Here is a 19,106-nt window from a genome sequence, read left to right on the forward strand (position 1 = left end):
AAAACAAAGCCTTTTTTTTTTCATGAAATGGGCAAGCACTTGCATCTCTTGCAAAGGATCTTCTAGTAAAGTTTCTCGTTCCTGCAATCACACTGAACATGCACATCCATCATAATTTTTATGCATCTAAAACGCACCGCCAGAAAGAGTAACAAAAACCAGCTATATTTTCAGATAACACTTGTGGCTAAGAAAGCAAACCAACACCAATTATGGGTGGTCTCCATTTTTTTTTTTTTTTCAACATGCAAGGAGCATTGTGCACACACCTCTCAAGCATAAATGGAGCACGTATGAGCCATGATGCCTCAATGGCTCCCATGTCTGACCACCCAAAAGAAGGCAGGCCAAACATAAAATTTGTTTTTTGGAAATTCCGTTTATTATAGCTAAAACTTTATCTTGAAAACACAAAAAGTAGTCTTCATTTCAAGACCGTGCAACCTCTGGCTGTATTTTGCAGAACATGAAAACATGAAAATATACTAAATTGAAATGGCAACAGCAAAGAAACACTGGCTTCCATCTTCTGCAATGCAGAAGAGAGTGACACTGTACACAGTAATCCAAAGTATGGACCCAACTTGGTCGTAGCATACATGCTCTGTGCTGATGTAACTTCAATTAGAACTGAAGTGTGGCATCCACTACTCGCCTGTGTCGTCAAAGGCCATTTCATGTTGCCACACATTCTTTATCCGCTACCTGAAATGATTACATTACACCATGAGGATGACAAAGCTCACATGCATTAGAGGAAAATTGGTTGGCTATCTTGTCTCCCATACAACTCCGCCAAATACCTGCAATTAGTGTAAGTATGCTAGTTCCTTGCACTGTTTCCCATAACATCTTTGTTGAAGGTACTGGGTAACAATATCTCAATCACTTCACAAACTGCGGATATTATTGTTAATTTTTAAAGCGAACAGCTTTATTTGCCTCTCGACAGCACATGGCATAATTTGTTTAATGTAAAAGGTTGAAGCAATTTATCGGCACGCTTCACAATGTGCCTTGCAAAGATTCCTCATTAGCAAATATACTGTTTCGAGAGTTTTCATTTCAGTTTGCTGACACAATGACAAGAGACAGGAGGGAAGCTATGAAGCTGCTTGTCTCTCCACACCAAAAGCCAGCACCTATAGACTCTGCTAAAGATGTACTTCTCAAAATCTGGCTACTCCTTGACCAATCTGTGCAAAAATGTTAAATATGTGAGTCAGAAGCTATGTCAATCAGGCTGCTGCCACTCAAAGGGCAAAGCTCCTTGAAACAGCAAAGCTCAAAAAAGAAGGAAAGAAGAGCACATGTGAATGTTTCATGCTTTATCATGTAGAATAAAGGTTTCACCAACGCCAGGAATGCCACGCATCACTGCCAGCGGGAACATCGTCTTGAGAATGGCTCCTTGGTTTGGATTACATATTTCAACTAACAATTCTGCTGTATTGATTTATAGGTTGTATTTATGAAATCAGCAGCAATTCTGCTCGTACAGTTTGAGAAATACGCCAAAATTGATGCATGGTTCTTTCACATAAGAATTTGAAGGATAAATTCTAGGAAGCGTTACAAAGGCAGAAACAGTGTTCGAAGGTGTCAGAATGAGGGCCATGAAATGAGGTCCTTGACTAACCGAACAGTGCCGCTGCTGCAGACATTTTAAGCATGAAATGCTTTTAGCTCCTGTTGTCAGCCACCTTCAATGAACCAAAAGCCAGTCATTATCCTGTCACTCAAACCAGCTCATCCGGGCAAACAGTCAAGACTGCAATACATATGCTAGTTACTTCCCAAACATGTTACAAAAAATATTGCTTCTGAGTTCTAAATATTTGCTCACAATATCACTCAAGCTGTAACTTCTAGTACGCTGAAGTTTTATTGGTCACTTCTAATAGCGACGTTCAGAGGCAGATACAAGGCACTGTACACTTGATTGTCATTTTTTGGCACTGAGACACAGTTGCTTGTGCTCTTTTCAATGCCAGCAGTCCGCGAGGTCCACGGCGCATCTGGTGGACCGAGACGAGACTTGCAATGGGGTTCTGTCTTTGACAGGAAACTTGCTTCCATATGGACCAGTGTACAGTTGCGTGGTGCGGTGGGGTGGGGTGTGCTGTTGGGAATGTACGCTACACCCATTTTAAGATTGTGGCTAGTATCATCTACAATCAATCTGCTTTGTTGGCAGCCATTTCGTGCTTACATCCACTCTCGATTACAGGAGAGCCAGTACTTTTTTAGTGTCACCAGAACAGCCTGAAAATGCTCATACAAAATTCTCCAAAGAGCGCAAGCGCTTCCGAGCTTTTTTAGTCTGTACATTCCAGCTATCTGAAATGAATCCAAGAAAGTAGTGGATGTTAAGGATATGATCATAGAGCTATGGCATATTACTTCGAGGTAGATGAAGTGGTACACGAAGGTGTCTTGTGTATTCTATTTCAGTGATAACATCATAGTGAACTGTTGGATAGTGTTCAGGAGAGATGCCGCACTAGTGCAGCCAGCATCAAGTGCAATCAAAATGTGGCTTTGCTGTTGTTCAAAGCAGATATTACATTCGCCCTACAGCAGAAAGGAAACGAAGCAACACCTTCAAGAAGGCAGTCCCCAAACAGCAAAAAAAAAAAAGGTTGGAGGACACTTAAGCTGCGCCTTTAAGAGTGGAACACGATAGCATTAAAAGATCCCTGGCTGCTTCTCATGCTTCCGGGCAGCTGCAGCTTATGCTTCTGTAATGTTTTCCTGGAAATGCTGGTGGCAAACGCTATGCACGAAGGCGAGCTTTCTGGGGTGTGCCACTACTAAGACAGACCCGAAATGGCAGCTGGACAAGGGGTTTGTGTTCGAGTTTCTGCACAACAGAATTATGTTTTCTCGCATATTCAAATTACAATCCAACGCTATCATGTCTCGAGGTTGTGTGCAAGTCATACTTTATGAATTTTTCACACATTCTACTTTGAGAATTTTAATTCGTTCAGTAACGCCTATATGCCACGTGGAGGGCCTGCATGAATCGGGATGCATGGTTTGGGATTAATTTTCTCATGAAAAAGGTCGCCAACACCACTGCTGGATTTTCAGCGACATGGGGCCCTGAACGCTATGGCTGTTAATATTGTGAATCAGTTCCAAGCCAACAGCACATGTGCCATGCACAAAAAAAATCAAAGTAGATGCACTTGCGCACTTCCCAAACATTTTTTTACAAGAAAAGCAGAGGAAAAACCTATGCTGCTAAGACATCAGATGAGTAATATGTAAAACATGCAATATAAAGTTTAATTGTACACCCGACAAGGACTATATGGTAACGTAGATTGGAGACAGAGTCTTGCAGAATATACGCTTCTCTTTAATGGCAGGCCAGAACAAGAGCGTGCAGCTTACGCACTTCATCGTCTTTAGTGGCACCGACCTTTGCGCGCGCCGTCCTGCGGTGCAGGAGCCCCACATCTTTGTGTCAATTGCCTCCCATGAGAAAAGCGACCGTCTCGGTCACGTCAAAAAGTTATTTCAGTGACATAAGAAATGGAGCTCCTCAGGTGCATCTCGGCATTCACGTATGCGCATAGTATGGTTTCATGTGCACTACGTGAACAACTTCAGCGGGAGGACGACGACAGAGTGAACTGGGGTCAGAACTGTAGGGGACCACTTCGTAGGTCATGTCACAGAGGCGGCGTGTAACCTTGTAAGGACCAAAATACCGGCGGATCAACTTTTTTGAGAGTCCACGGCGGCGGACAGGCATCCAGACCCACACGCAGCCGCCGGTATTGTAATGGATGTCGCGTCGACCCTAGTTGTATCGAAGGGTGTCAGGGCTATTATCAGCCAGTGGTAGCATGGCGTCAAGTGTTGACCTGACGTGGCGCCCGTATACAAGTTTGAATGGTGTAAACTGCGTAGTCTCCTGTACAGCAGTGTTATACACGAAAGTCACATAGGGTAAGATCGCGTCCCACGTCTTGTGCTCTACGTCGACATACACGGAGAACAAATCAGCCAGCGTTCTGTTCAGACGCTCCGTTAATCCATTGGTTTGAGGGTGATATGCAGTGCTCTTGTGGTGAGAGCTATGCGTCAGCTGGAGAACATCCTGCATAAGTTCCACTGTAAATGCTGTACCGCGGTCAGTGATGAGAACAGACGGTGCACCATGTCACAGGACGATGTGGCGTACAAAGAACTTGGCCACTTCATATGAATTTGCTTGCGGAATAGCTTCAGTTTCGGCGTACCGGGTTAAGTAGTCGGTAGCAACGACTATCCATCTGTTGCGCAAAGAGGTCACTGGGAACGGTCCAAGTAGATCCATTCTATTTGTTGGAACGGTGCTTGAGGAAGGTCCACAGGATGGAGAAAGCCAGTCGGTTTAACTGGTGCTTTTTTGCGGCGCTGACAGTCGCGGCAGGTCTTCATGTACAGTTGCACAGAGGAATAAAGCCGGGGCCAGTAATACTTCTGTCGTATCCTTGCCTAAAGTCTTGGCGAATCCCAGGTGTCCCGCACATGGCTCATCATGGCAGGCTTGCAAAATGTCGTGGCGTAGTGCCGATAGCACGACAAGGAGGTACGTATTGGGGCCGCTTCCGCAGTTTTTCCTGTAAAGGACGTTGTTGTACAAGTAGTATGATGATAAGCTGCGCACGAGCGAGCGGGGTAAAACACCTTCAACTCCTTGGAGGTGTTCGATCCGCGGCAGCAGCTCAGCGTCAGCGCGCTGGTGCTCAGCCATCTTTATGGCGTCGATAACGCCGACAAATGGCAAGTCATGGTCAGGGTCCGATGAGGTCGTAGAGAGTGGTGCACGTGACAGACAGTCAGCGTCACTGTGCTTCCTGCCAGATCAGTAGACAACTGTAATATCATACTCTTGTAAGCGCAGGCTCCAATGGGCTAGTCTGCCTGAAGGATCTATTGAGGTTGGCAAGCCAGCACAGGGCGTGGTTGATCGCTGACAGTGTTAAAGGGTTTACCGTACAAGTAGGGTCAGAATTTGCCAATTGCCCACACAACCGCTAAGCATTCCTTTTCAGTAGTTGAGTAGTTTTTCTCAGCCTCGGTGAGACTGCGGCTTGCATAAGCAACGGTAAGTTCCGCACCAGCTTGCCACTGCACAAGCGCCGAGACTCACATTGGTGGCATCAGTATGGATTTCAGTGTCAGCGTCTTCGTCGAAATGAGCAAGTATCGGGGCCTCTTGCAAACGCGCAATTCATTGAAAGACTGCTGCTGCTCATCCGCCTAAATGAAAGGCGCATCGTCGCATGTAAGCCCTGTCAGAGGCTCAGCAATTCTTGAGAAGCCCTTGACGAAGCGCCCATAATATGCGCACAAACTAAGGAAGCGTTGGACAGCCTTCTTGTCTGTGGGTGGTGAAAACTCAGCGACGGCAGCTAACTTGTCGGGGTCTGATCGGACGCCTTGAGGACCAACGACATGGCGAAAAAATTTGAGCTCTTGGAACCTGAAGTACCATTTCTCAGGCTTGATGGTGAGGCCGGCAGTATGGATCGCAGTGAGGACACTCTCGAGTCATGTGAGATGTTCGTCAAACGTGCTCGAGAACACGACGACATCGTCCAAGTATACGAGGCAGGTTTGCCATTTGAGTTCAGCAAGCACGGTATGCTGGTGGTATTAAAGGTGGCAGGTGAGGAACAGAGATCGAAGGGGAGAACTCTGAACTCATAAAGCCCATCAGGTGTCACAAGTGCTGTTTTTTCACGATCCTGTTCATCAACTTCGATTTGCCAATATCCTGATTTAAGATCCAACAAAGAAAAAAACTTGGCATGTTGTAGACGATCCATTGCGTCGTCGATGTGTGGCAATGAATAAACATCACGCTTGGTGACACGGTTCAACTTTCTGTAATCTACACAGAAGCATAGTGTGTTGTCTTTCTTTCTGACTAACACTGCAGGGGAGGCCCACGGGCTGGTGAATGGCTGGATCACGTCGTCTTGGAGCATCTCTTTCACCTGATGCTTGGTCGCTTCCCTTTCCACTGGAGACCCTCTGTAAGGATGCTGACAGACAGGACGTGCAGACTCGTCCGTAATAATGTGGTGCTTTGTGATGGACGTGCGCCGCACTTTGGATGACGTTGAAAAACAGTCCACAAATTCATTCACAAGACTCAGTAGACGGTCTTTCTGATGGTCTGGCAGAGCGGCGTTAAAGTGAATCTGTTCTTTTAGGCTGGGTAACCCAGATTACTGAGACGATGCGGTTTCCAATGTGGCAATGTCAGTAACGTTAGTGATTTCGCGAGGAAATGAGCTCAGTTCAGCCATTTCGTTCGTCGCGGTACATGCCGATACTTGTTGCTAAAGTTTGTTAGCAAAATGACTGAACATTTGTTTCGCACCCGAAGAAGCCCTCTGGCTATACAAATGTGGCGCTCAAGAAGCAGGGGCATGTTTGCCTCAGCAATTCCTTCGGCGGCGTCCTCCATGTCGCATCGGACAAGGGTAAGCACGCTACTCTTGGGTGGCAACGTGATGTGATCGTCAGTTACGCAAAGCACAATGTCACGGTCGTTGTCATTACTGTTCGCCATGGCTTGCGTAGTCGTGAAGCTGACTCTAGACTCTTGCACGTCGATGATGGCACTGTTCGCCTCAAGGAAATCCATGCCGAGTATAAGGTCCTTTGAATATTCAGGAAGAATGACGAAGTCGCCGATGTACGTGAAGCCCTGCATGTTGACTCATGCCGTGCACCGACCCATTGGAGTTATGAGATGCCCTCCTGCAGCACGAATCCGAGTTCCGGTCCATTGCGGCGAAACTTTGTTCAGCATACACGCGAGATTCTGGCTCATGACAGACGTGTTTGCACCCATGTCGATTAACGCCGTGACTTCGTGGTCATCTATGGTAACTCGTACGTCGCAGGATACTGACACGGAACTACACTGCTTTCTCTGCATCTCAATTACGTCATATCGCGGTCGTCGTAGTGGAGGATCTTCAGCGTTTGCAACGTCAGCAACCTCACCTGCGCAGGTCGCTGGACTCAGTTTTCCTGGGAGGCAGGGCTGGGTGAGCGACGCCTCGTTGCTCTCGATGTGAAGAGGGGGCTGGAAGACCGGTTTTGGGCGGGTGACGGTGACCGGGGTTTAAGGAATCGTGGAGCAAACAAGGTCCTGGCCTCTGCGAGGTATGCTTCAAACTCCAGGGGGCGTTCACCATTGCACGGGCATGGTGCATTCAGTGAAAATCCAAGGAGCCCAGCTCGACGGTAAGGACACGCCCTGTAGAGGTGATCAGCTTCATCGCAATAAAAACACAAGGGCCTCCGGTCTGCGGTGCGCCATACGTCGCTCTTGCGGGGTGGTCGTGTTTCAGCCATGAATGGCGTGCGGCGAGGCCTGAAGTCGCCAGTTGCTTGTTCAACGGCGTGCACACCATGAAAGTCCGGGACGTCGCTCACATCGCGAAAAATACGAACTCCACGTTGCTTCCGCATATGACATGCAAGGTTGTGGCTGCCGTACCTCGTGCTGTGGTGTCTCGCTTCACTCTGGGTCTTTGACTGACTGCCTGATTTCCTCCCGGACGACCTCAGCCAGATCGAGCCGCTGTACCGATGCTGGAGCCACCTGAAGATTTTGAAGCTACTCTCGAACGATAAACCTAATGAGCTCCCGCAAGGCGTCGGTATTGTCCAGGGGTATAGCGAGAGAGTCACGCGATAGGGTCGACACGTCGCGGTTCTGCCTTGTTCGCTGCTGCAGTGCCTTTTCCATTGATATGGCTTCCGCGAGAAACTCTGTAACAGTCTTTGGTGGGTTGCATATTAGGGCACCGAATAACTCTTGCTTGACACTGCGCATCAAGTTCCTGAGCTTCTTTTCTTCCGGCATGGATAGATCCGCGCGTCGGAAAAGTCGGCATATATCTTCGAGAAACATTGCGACGCTTTCATTCGGCCTCTGTACTCTCGCCTGAATTGCAGATTCAGCTCGCTCCTTGTGATCGAAGCTGGCGTATGTGCCGATTAGCTGTTGTCAGAATTCGTCCCATGTCGATAGGGCCCCGCCTCACGATTCTCAAACCATGTCCACACATAGTCCTTGAGGGCAAAGTAGCCGTTCCGTAGCTTGCGCTCTGGAGTCCAGCCGTTGAATTCTGCAACACGCTCAAAGTGATCGAGCCAGTTCTCTACATCCTCAAAGGTGTCCCCATGGAAGGACGTGGGGATTCGTGGCTGGTTGAGGACGACCTCGGTCGGCGCGGTCGAGGAAGATGGAACCGATGTATTCGTCCTTCTTACTTGACTGTGTAGAGGCTCATGCTCAGGCGGCAGTCCTTGAAGTTGGCAGCTTGTCCGTACTTGCACAGTAGTCAGCTTGACCGGACTTCGTACTGAGTTTGTAGACGGTGTTCGATCTGGGAGTGGTAGCACGTACCCCGCACCTCCACCAGAAAAATGTAACGCAGATTAGAGACGGAGTCTTGCAAAATATACGCTTCTCTTTAATAGGGGGCCAGAACAAGAGCGTGCAGCTTACGCACTTCGTGTTTCATAGCACCGACCTTTGCGCGCGCCGTTCTGCGGTGCGGGAGCCCCACATCTTTGTGTCAATATGCACCAATTGCACGCAGAATTGACGTCAACTCAGGGTGAAGGTCGCTTTCCAAGTTCTACCTGGTGTTGTCTACAGGCAACAAACGCACTGCTGAAGAAGCTTACACAAACATTTTTCATTTTCCTTCACTGTCTTTAGTCTCTGTGTATTTTCTACATTTCCACCAAACCTAAATGCTTTCCCTGGGGTTTTTCATGTTTCATCCCTAACAGTTAATGCTCATTACAGTGTTGAAGATGTTTGCATGCTTTTTTCTTCTATGCACCACACTTAAAGAAGAGCCATCCTGTCAGCCACCTAGGTCTACTCCTTTTGCTCAACTACATTTTGGAGCCCAATGACGAGAAAGACTTCTCTAGCATACCTGAAGGTGATGAAGTAGAACAGGATTAGCGGCTGCGTGAGATATTTGAAGACATAATGATTTTTTTTCCAGACAAGATTTGAAACATGAGTTCCAAATTTATTAGCTTTCTTTTACCATTTTTTACAAGGCTATTGAGTAAAACCATCTTCATCTTCAATTACTGACTGAATTAATCTTTCATAGTAGCAACATTCTTGTATCATATAGCGTGTGTTGATGTTGGGCAGTGTTTTCGCAATAACAGCCTTTAGAGAGTTTTTATCTATGTGTAGCTGTTCGTCAGTCTCCTTCCCAGTAACACCTGCCATACATAGTGGCATGCAGATTGAAGTGTTCGGAACTAGGAATGCTACATTGAGGTTGATGTGGCTTCAGCAATTTACCACCAGACACTCGTGAGCCATGCAGGGGTTGTGGAAGCAAATAAATTACATAGGGTGGTGCCTAATGACATCGTGCCCAAAAAGCTTTACTATGTCACCTAGGGCTGCTTGGCTAAGGCCATAATCGGCTTTTGAGGGTTCTCTCGTATCACCCCCTACCTCCCGGAGGAACTCAACCACTTGAATGGCACCTTGCCACGGGCATCAGTTATTTCTTTTTGTCAGAGATGATTATTAGACACGATTTCTTGTATCAACCTGAAAACAATGTGGTTCGTGACATTTCAAGAAGGTGGTGATCTCCAAGTTACTGTGGTCACTGTGTAAGGCAACTAGCACAACATCAAGTTCCATCTCGTGCATCAGGCAGAATGCTGCTATTTCCAAATAAATTTGCTAAATAGGTCACAGAGGTGATTGTGAAGGTGAAGTCGAGCGCTTACAGATTGAGAATGTTAATGGTTAAGGAGATTCAAAGCCGCATCCTCAAATACTTTGCGCAGCTTGCATGACAATGTTGAAACTCAAGCCTGCGTCCTTTGGACTAATATTTCACTGTTTTGTATGGCTACTTTTATAGAAGACAAAAGCCAAACTTCTCCAGGTTTAAGATTGGTTTTACGACAGCTATGACAGAGCCAACTCCTTGGTGCACGCTTATGGTAGTGGTGACGAAGCCATCAGGAGCACTCTACACTTTTATGGATTATACAAAAACTGAACAAGCAAGTTCTATGAGCATCATATCCAATTCCTGCAGTAGAGCATACCCTTCAGATACTACGAGTCACAGCTTGGTGTATGAAAAATTGATGCCCAAATTCAGGGTTTTGGCAAATCCCTGAGAAATGACGGAAAGTTCTTGACCACCTTTACAGCACCATTCCATTGGTTTCACTTTAACTGCTCATGCGATTTGGTATCTGGCGTGCCCCAGATCAAATACAATGGTATATGAATGATATTCATCCAGAACTTACATGTGTTGCTTGTCATATGGTCGAGGTTATCAGTTGATGCTCAACTAAACAGCAACACAACAAACTCTGCAGTACATTTGAGGGCACCCACTGTGCAAGAGCTGCCATCAACAAAGAGAAATGTAAGTTTGGCATCACAATAATATCCTACTTGGGGCATATCATGAACGAAAACAAGCTCAAAGCTGTCACAGACATGCCAAGACCATCCTCCAGAACTACAGCTGCTAATGGGCATGACCACCTATCTAGGTTTATTCGCTCCTAACATGACAAACACTACACCCATTGCCCAGCATGCTGTTTTCAAAGCATGGTTTATCTGGAACCCACACAGGTTCAAGAATTCTCAAAATGGAAAGAAATACTTTCTTCAGATCCAGTGCTTAGCTGGCGCTCCTCAAGATGAGAAACCAGCTGCTAATCACAGCTGATGCTTTGTGCTGTGGTCTAGTTGCAGTGCTCAGCCAAAAGCAAGACGATGGGCAACATGTTACTAGATACGCCTCAAGATATTTTGCAGAGACAGAATGCCTGGCTATGCCTAGATATAGAAAGAAGTGCTTTCTTTCTTGCAAGCTTGAGATAAATTCTATAAATGGGGCAACAATCTGTTTTCCAAATCATAAAATGCACACATGATTGATGCATTATGAGGCATAATGTACATCTTAGGCAAAGACTTTCCCGCAGCTGATACACTGTCAAGTTCTCATGTGAAGGAGAATAACAGGCACCAGAAGGGCCTACCAGGATTGAAGGCTATGCATGCTGCCTCTCCCCACCTTCTTTACAAGAACTGAAGAAAGAACAAGTACTAGATTAATGCTGCTGCCAACTTCGCATCTTCACTTGAAAGAGCTGGCCAAGGTGTTGCAAAGTCTGAAAGAATTCTGGCTTCACAAGGACGATGTTGATATTGTTGCATGTTGATATATGTTGATATTGTGGCAACAAAACCATCGCGCCCAAGAAGCTACAGGAGCTTACCCACCCAGCACTTCTCACTTGAAGGCCACTTTGGAATCAATAAATGCCTAGCAAGACGACAAAGTACTGCATCATAAGTACATACAAACAGCAAATGTCTTCAAGTCATGTCATGCATGCTAGCACCACAGGGCTAAGAGAAGGGTGACACTCCTGCAACTGGGATTCTGAGAAAAGCTGTTACAGAAGTTCACCATGGACATATTTTCTATTGGAGGGGTGCGGTGGCTCATCATAACAAAATACTAGTAAGGGTATCCTGAGCTAGTACTGGCTAGTTTGACAGGACCTGTGGTTGTGACTCAATGCCTCATTGTTTTCACAAGGCGTGCAATAGTGTAGTGGCCGTGAACCACAACAAACTGTAGCTTGGAAAAGGGCGCAGGTCGCTGTTCGCAGAATTCATAAGAATTCCAACAAATGGCATGCAGTCCACACTACCGACACCGCAGTGATCTCACAGAAGCCACTGTAAACTTATCCAAGAACTCCCTTGAGATGTCAGGTGATGCCTACAAGACACGATTATAGACTGAGCCTTCTGAAATATAGCTCCTCGTTAGTGCAAATGCTTACGAGCCGAAGGCTTAGGACTACACTTCTAGCTACTGCAGACAGCTTCTTTCCACAACTCCCGGACCGGAGGAAAATGAAAGTGCATGAGCAAAAGTGCTGGCAGAAACAGAAAACTTACTCTGATGTTGGGCATGGCATGCAAGATCTACCCAATTTGTATCCAGACATTAATGTCCGAGTAGTTGACCTGGAAAATGCAGGCACACTTCAGCAGCCAGGAGATAAGCCCAGGTCATAGTGGATAGAGACGGACAAAAGGACCGTTTATCTCAAACAGGACACAACCAGTGCCACTGCCTCTGGCTACATAATCAAGGGTTCGACGAAAGTTCGTCTGATCAGGCATGGAAACGGGAAAAAAAAAAAAAGAAAATGTGATCTAAGAAATAATAGTCACACGACTATTATTTGCCGAACATGCGCAGGAACATAGTCACAAGATTGACTGGGACAATGCCACTGTTGTTGCCAAAGAAAAGAACATGTCATCCCGGCGGCTGCTAGAATCGCTAATCATTCAATCAACGCCAGCTACGATGAACCAGACACCAGGGACTATGCCTGCCATTTACGCATGTTTGTTACGTCACGTGCTGGCTACATAAGTGACGACGATTTCCTGTCCAACTCAGTGAACAAGGAGCCCGTATGCAGTTCCAAAACGTCAGGTTATACATCAGACTTGGTCAGTGACCGTGAACCCCCCTTCACGTCTCTGGCTAAGGGAGAACACAAGCAGCCACAAGACTGTACCAAAGAGGTTCCGTTTAGTAGAGATCCTGGGCATCAACACCATAGAAGTGGACAATGCATAACACCAACTAAGCAGTAAGCAACATGACCCTTTTTATACAGGGAAAGATGTGCTACAAAGATGCTCGTACTACTGTAAGGCTAATGTGCATGCTTGTAGAAAATGATCACAATAAAAAACTCACCTCTTGCCTTGTGCTCAATGTTGAGGCTACTATTCTGAATCACAATTACTTTATCCCACCTAGCTAACAGTTTGCCAAATCTCAAAGAGGTTTTAATAAGAATCTTGTCTCGACTACCCGAAACGCCAGTCTGTGTAGTAGTGTTACACAGTGTTGGGTTCAAATCTGCCATAATCATGAATCCGAATGAACTTGCCCACATTTCAGTTATTCTGCAAAAGTATTTGGCATCACTTCGTTGCTTCTATACGCACTGAGGCAATCACAGCTGTGAAACACATTTAGGTCGTACTGAAGATGTTTTCGGATTCCTGAATAAGAATACAGCTGGTAACGTAGAGGACTTCTATAGCATTAACGAGAGGGTGGCAGGTCTCGTTGCGACACTTAATAAGAGGTACAAATTGAAGGTCGTACAGGTCTACGCCCCTACATCCAGTCATGATGACCAGGAAGTCGAAAGCTTCTATGAAGACATGGAATCGGCGACGGGTAAAGTCAAAACAAAATACACTATACTGATAGGCGACTTCAATGCCAAGGTAGGCAAGAAGCAGGCTGGAGACAAGTCAGTGGGGGAATATGGCATAGACACTAAAAATAGCAGGGGAGAGTTACTAGTAGACTTTGCAGAACAGAATAATATGCGGATAATTAATACCTTCTTCTGCAAGCGGGACAGCCGAAAGTGCACGTGGAGAAGCCAGAATGATGAGACTAGAAATGAAATAGACTTTATACTCTGCGCAAACCCTGGCATCATACAAGATGTGGACGTGCTCGGCAAGGTGCGCTGCAGTGACCATAGGATGGTAAAAACTCGAATTAGCCTAGACTTGAGGAGGAAATGGAAGAAGCTGGTACATAAGAAGCCGATCAATGAGTTAGCGATAAGAGGGAAAATCGAGGAATTCCGGATCAAGCTACAGAACAGGCATTCGGCTTTGACTCAGGAAGAGGGCCTTAGTGTTGAAGCAATGAACGACAATCTTGTGGGCATCATTAAAAAGTGTGCAATAGAAGTCGGTGGTAACTCCGTTAGACAGGATACCAGTAAGCTATCGCAGGAGACGAAAGATCTGATCATCAAGACATGTCAATGTATGAAAGCCTCTAACCCTACAGCTAGAATAGAACTGGCAGAACTTTCGAAGTTAATCAACAAGCGTAAGACAGCTGACATAAGAAAGTATAATATGGATAGGATTGAACATGCTCTCAGGAATGGAGGAAGCCTAAAAGCAGTGAAGAAACTAGGAACAGGCAAGAATCAGATGTATGCGTTAAGAGACAAAGCCAGTAATATCATTACTAATATGGATGAGATAGTTCAAGTGGCAGAGGAGTTCTATAGAGATTTATACAGTACTAGTGGCACCCACAACAATAATGGAAGAGAGAATAGTCTAGAGAAATTTGAAATCCCACAAGTAACGCCGGAAGAACTAATGCCTTGGGAGCTATGCAAAGGGGGAAGGCAGCTGGGGTGGATTACGTAACAGCAGATTTGTTGAAGGATGGTGGGCAGATTGTTCTAGAAAAACTGGCCACCCTGTATACGCAATGCCTCATGACCTCGAGCGTACCAGAATCTTGGAACGCTAACATAATCCTAACCCATAAGAAATGGGACGCCAAAGACTTGAAAAATTATAGAGCGATCAGCTTACTGTCCGTTGCCTACAAAGTATTTACTAAGGTAATCGCAAATACAATCTGGAACACCTTAGACTTCTGTCAACCAAAGGACCAGGCAGGATTCCGTAAAGGCTACTCAACAATAGACCACATTCACACTATCAATCAGGTGATAGAGAAATGTGCGGAATATAACCAACCGTTATATATAGCTTTCACTGATTACGAGAAAGCGTTTGATTCAATCGAAACCTCAGCAGTCATGGAGGCATTACGGAATCAGGGTGTACACGAGCCGTATGTAAAAATACTGAAAGATATAATGCTTCACATCAACCATGGTCCTCCATAAAGAAAGCAACAAAATCCCAGTAAAGAAAGGATTCAGGCAGGGAGATATGATCGCTCCAATGCTATTCACAGCGTGCTTACAGGAGGTATACAAAGACCTGGATTGGGAAGAATCGGGGATAAGAGTTAATGGAGAATACTTTAGTAACTTGCGATTCGCTGATGATATTGCCTTGCTTAGTAGCTCAGGGGACCAATTGCAATGCATGCTCACTGATCTGGAGAGGCAAAGCAGAAGGGTGGGTCTAAAAATTAATCTGCAGAAAACTGTTTAACAGTCTCGGTAGAGAACAGCAGTTTACGATAGGTTGCGAGGTACTGGAAATGGTAAGGGAATACATCTACTTAGGGCAGGTAGTGATCGCGGATCCGGATCATGAGACTGAAATAATCAGAAGAATAAGAATGGGCTGGGGTGCGTTTGGCAGACATTCTCAGATCATGAACAGCAGTTTGTCATTATCCCTCAAGAGAAAAGTGTATAACAGCTGTGTCTTACCAGTACTGACGTAGGGGGCAGAAACCTGGAGGCTTACGAAAAGGGTTCTACTTAAATTGAGGACGACGCAACGAGCTATGGAAAGAAGAATGATGGGTATAATGTTAAGGGATAAGAAAAGAGCAGATTGGGTGAGGGAACAAATGCGAGTTAATGACACCTTAGTTGAAATCAAGAAAAAGAAATGGGCATGGGCAGGACATGTAATGAAAAGGGAAGATAACCGATGGTCATCAAGGGTTACGGACTGGATTCCAAGGGAAGGGAAGCGTAGCAGGGGGCGGCAGAAAGTTAGGTGGGCGGGTGAGATTAAGAAGTTTGCAGGGACGGCATAGCCACAATTAGTACATGACCGGGGTTGTTGGAGAAGTATGGGAGAGGCCTTTGTCCTGCAGTGGGCGTAACCAGGCTGATGATGATGATGAAGATGTCAAAGGCCATGTAACATATGTGCTGAAAGGAGCAATGACAACTTACGACAATGACAGATGCCATTCAAATGAGCGTTGCTGTGCCAGTCGAAATTGCTGCTTTGACATTGGCTAAACTTGAGACAGAATAGCATGAGGCAAAGTGAAAAGAGAACAAAGGTGCATTTTTGGAGCTACATCGCATCATTGCTCCAATGCCCAAGCATTTGATAATTCATTCATACAATGCGACGGCCTACACAAAGCCACGTTTGGATGAACCAATGTCTGCTTTCAAACAACACAAAATTCCACTTTTTCACGCACTAACCAAGAACTGGCTACGAGTGTCAAGAAATATTGAATCTGTCATTCATATGTGTACACTTTGTCGCATTATCTTCGTATTATCAAGTGGCAGCTGGTGATAGAAATCTTCGAGCATTTGTCTATAAAAACGTTCGCGTAGATTTCGCTGTATGCTCATGCGCTTTCACTGCAACGCACTGCGTGACCTCTGCCTGTCAGGCCAAGCAGAAGAGCGCCAAGGGACGAAAATTGTTCATTTGACATTGTAAATACGTATGTCTCTATTATAGTGTGCCTGTATATATGCTTCGGCGACGGCAATGATGCCAGCGCTTGCAACAGTCGGCCAATTTAAAGAGCGTGTCACAGCGTTCGCTCTCCATGTGTACAATCTAACACGTCGAGTCTCTTTTTGCATGCGGAAGCAGCCTTCTGGATCTAAAAACACTGATATCGCGCGCGCAACAGAACAAAGGGGCGGTAGTGCGCATAAGGTTAAAATCGTAGTCCGCAAGATATGGGCTATAAATAACGGCTCAAACACGTTACAGATGGGTGTCAATTTAAGGCGTGCAGAGCATTTAAAGCGTACTTTTAGTGAGGACTTCAGGCGGCGTGAAAAATGATGCCTATTCATGCATAAATAACAAAAAAAAAAAAAATTATGTGCGCCCCAGATGAGTTGAAAGTGGTCGCAAACAGCTACCTTACCTGTCTATGTGAATGACAGGTGCAGCCTCTGAGCTTCTATACGATCTCTATTCGGCATTCTATTGGGTACAAGAAAGAGTTATTACGCGGAAGGATAAGGAACAGCTTGGGATAACCAAGAAAGCTTAGATGTACCATCGAAGCTCCCATGTTACGCTCACGTCCACGCTCACATCCAATTGACAGGAAGCCGCCATGACACATTTTGACTACCGGAAACAGATGGCGCTTAGAGCCCTAGAATGTTAGAGTTACTTTAAAGAATGTTGAAACAGTTTTTCGTTTAAAACATTTTGCGTATTGCTTATTTTAATTGCCAGTTTTCGTTCCCTGTCCAAAGAATTGCCAACAAAAAGTACGATTTACAAACGGTTTATTATCACGAATGGCAGCGAAAACCGAAACCAGAGACAGGAAGCCGCTATGACACATTTTGACTACCGGAAACAGATGACGCTTAGAACCCTAGAATGTTAGAGTTACTTTAAAGAATGTTGAAACAGTTTTTCGTTTAAAACATTTTACGTATTGCTTATTTTAATTGCCAGTTTTTGTTTTCGTTCCCTGTCCAAAGAATTGCCAACAAAAAGTACGATTTACAAACGGTTTATTATCACGAATGGCAGCGAAAACCGAAACCGAAACCAGTGCGACGCACTCGTTGTGGGTAGTTTTATTAACCTCGATCATTGCCTCGATGATAGTGCAACGAAGCCAGAACATATGTGTACAAGGGAGATGGGTGCTACATTCATAAGAACAATATCTCGACATTGGACAATGCTGCATAACATAAGCTTGCAGCTGTAGTTTTCACACATTTTTTACACATGGTACGCTTCGGTTCTTTTCGGATTTACTCTCGGACACATTTTAAACTAAGCCACTACGCACATGCCAACATTTCGTCACAATTTCTTTAATGCGGCATTTAGTTCATCGAGTACACCGACAAAACTTGCGCGGAAATGCTTTCGAACACCTGTCTCAGCAATCCCCGCCGCACTCCGCTTCCCCCCCCCCCCTTTTCTTTTTCTATACCACCGCTAATTAATGCACATGTGTTAACCTGCGCATACGAATCACTCGTGGTGTGTCCCTTATTCACTCCGAATTAAAAGTCGGTGCTGTAAACTTACGTACGTACAGTCCTATACACTGCGGCTGGTCGCGTCGCAATCCCGTGTTTCTCTAGTTTTAACGCCCGCGCAATACGTGTGTAGTATTCAACAATCGGTTTGCTCTGGTGCAGTTAGAAGGCGATCGTCGTCGTGCTCTTTGCGCATAACAAACGCGTCACACACACGCACACACACAACTCGATTGTGCGCAACACGCGCTGTTCCACCTTGTATCGCATCGTTCGTGGTCGTGCTGTTTGCGCGAACAAACGCGTCACACACGCAACTCGATTGCTCTGCACACACCAAACGCCAAAACGCGATGTTCCACCTTCGTTCGTGGTCGTGCTATTTCGCGCATACACCTTCGTCACACACGCAACTAAACTGCTCTTTGCACACCAAGCGCGTCACACACACACAACTTCGATTGCCGTAAAACGCGCTGTTCCACCTTGTATCGCTTCGTTCGTGGTCGTGTTGCTTGCGTGCAAGCGCAATGAACCGCCCACCCTGGCGCTCCAGCGGGTTAAACCCTGCGCTATGGTATATTTCTATGGGCCCCACGCGCGCGCGCATAGGGGCTAGGGCGTTTCAGGAGCTAGGCGCGTTTTTTACACGACAACTGGGGACCTATGCTCCCCTAGGGCGAAAAGTTACCTAGATATATAGTTCCCGTTGGTGCCGCGGGGGCGGCGCTGCAGTCGACCGGCTGCACAGGCGAGCGAATGTAAATGCGCTTCCCCGGATCAGTGCACAGAATAAAAAAAAACTACTTGCATGTTTTGTGTTTTGTTTTTGTGTGTGCATCATGCAAGCCCTTTTTATTCATCCTGCTAATTTGTATGTGATATTCTCTGTACTTCTGTCTTATGCTTTATTGTTAGGTTTTTAAGTGCTATTTTACTTGTTATTTTGTACCTGTATTTCTGCTTTCTTGCTCCCCACTGCAAAGCCAAACTGGCTTTGTGGGTACCTAAATAAATAAATTTACAAAGCTATTCTTGTACTGCTTGTATGTTCCCTTACGGATCACATTTAACAAAATATGCGATAATCGGAGCGGCGATGCGGCACAAATATTTTATCGTCAATTAGACAAAGCTGAATATAATGCATACTGTGCATCGACTTGCTTGTGTAAGCACAATTTTGAGTCGATTCCCATAAGTGCGGTGCATTGCCAGCTATAATACAAACATACGGCATCGCCGGT

General features: G+C 45.7%; 1 long non-coding RNA gene across 1 annotated transcript; it reads right to left on the reverse strand.

The window, feature by feature from the left end:
- Window positions 1–359: 359 nt before the first annotated feature.
- Window positions 360–18,632, reverse strand: LOC140216849 (uncharacterized). Its single transcript, XR_011893555.1, has 2 exons — window positions 16,770–18,632; window positions 360–2,340 (listed from the first exon to the last, which is right to left on the reverse strand). It is a non-coding gene; the product is annotated as an uncharacterized lncRNA (long non-coding RNA).
- Between the last annotated feature and the right edge of the window lie 474 nt (window positions 18,633–19,106).

The sequence above is a fragment of the Dermacentor andersoni genome, chromosome 3, assembly GCF_023375885.2.
Source record: "Dermacentor andersoni chromosome 3, qqDerAnde1_hic_scaffold, whole genome shotgun sequence".
NCBI classification, from domain to species: domain Eukaryota; kingdom Metazoa; phylum Arthropoda; class Arachnida; order Ixodida; family Ixodidae; genus Dermacentor; species Dermacentor andersoni.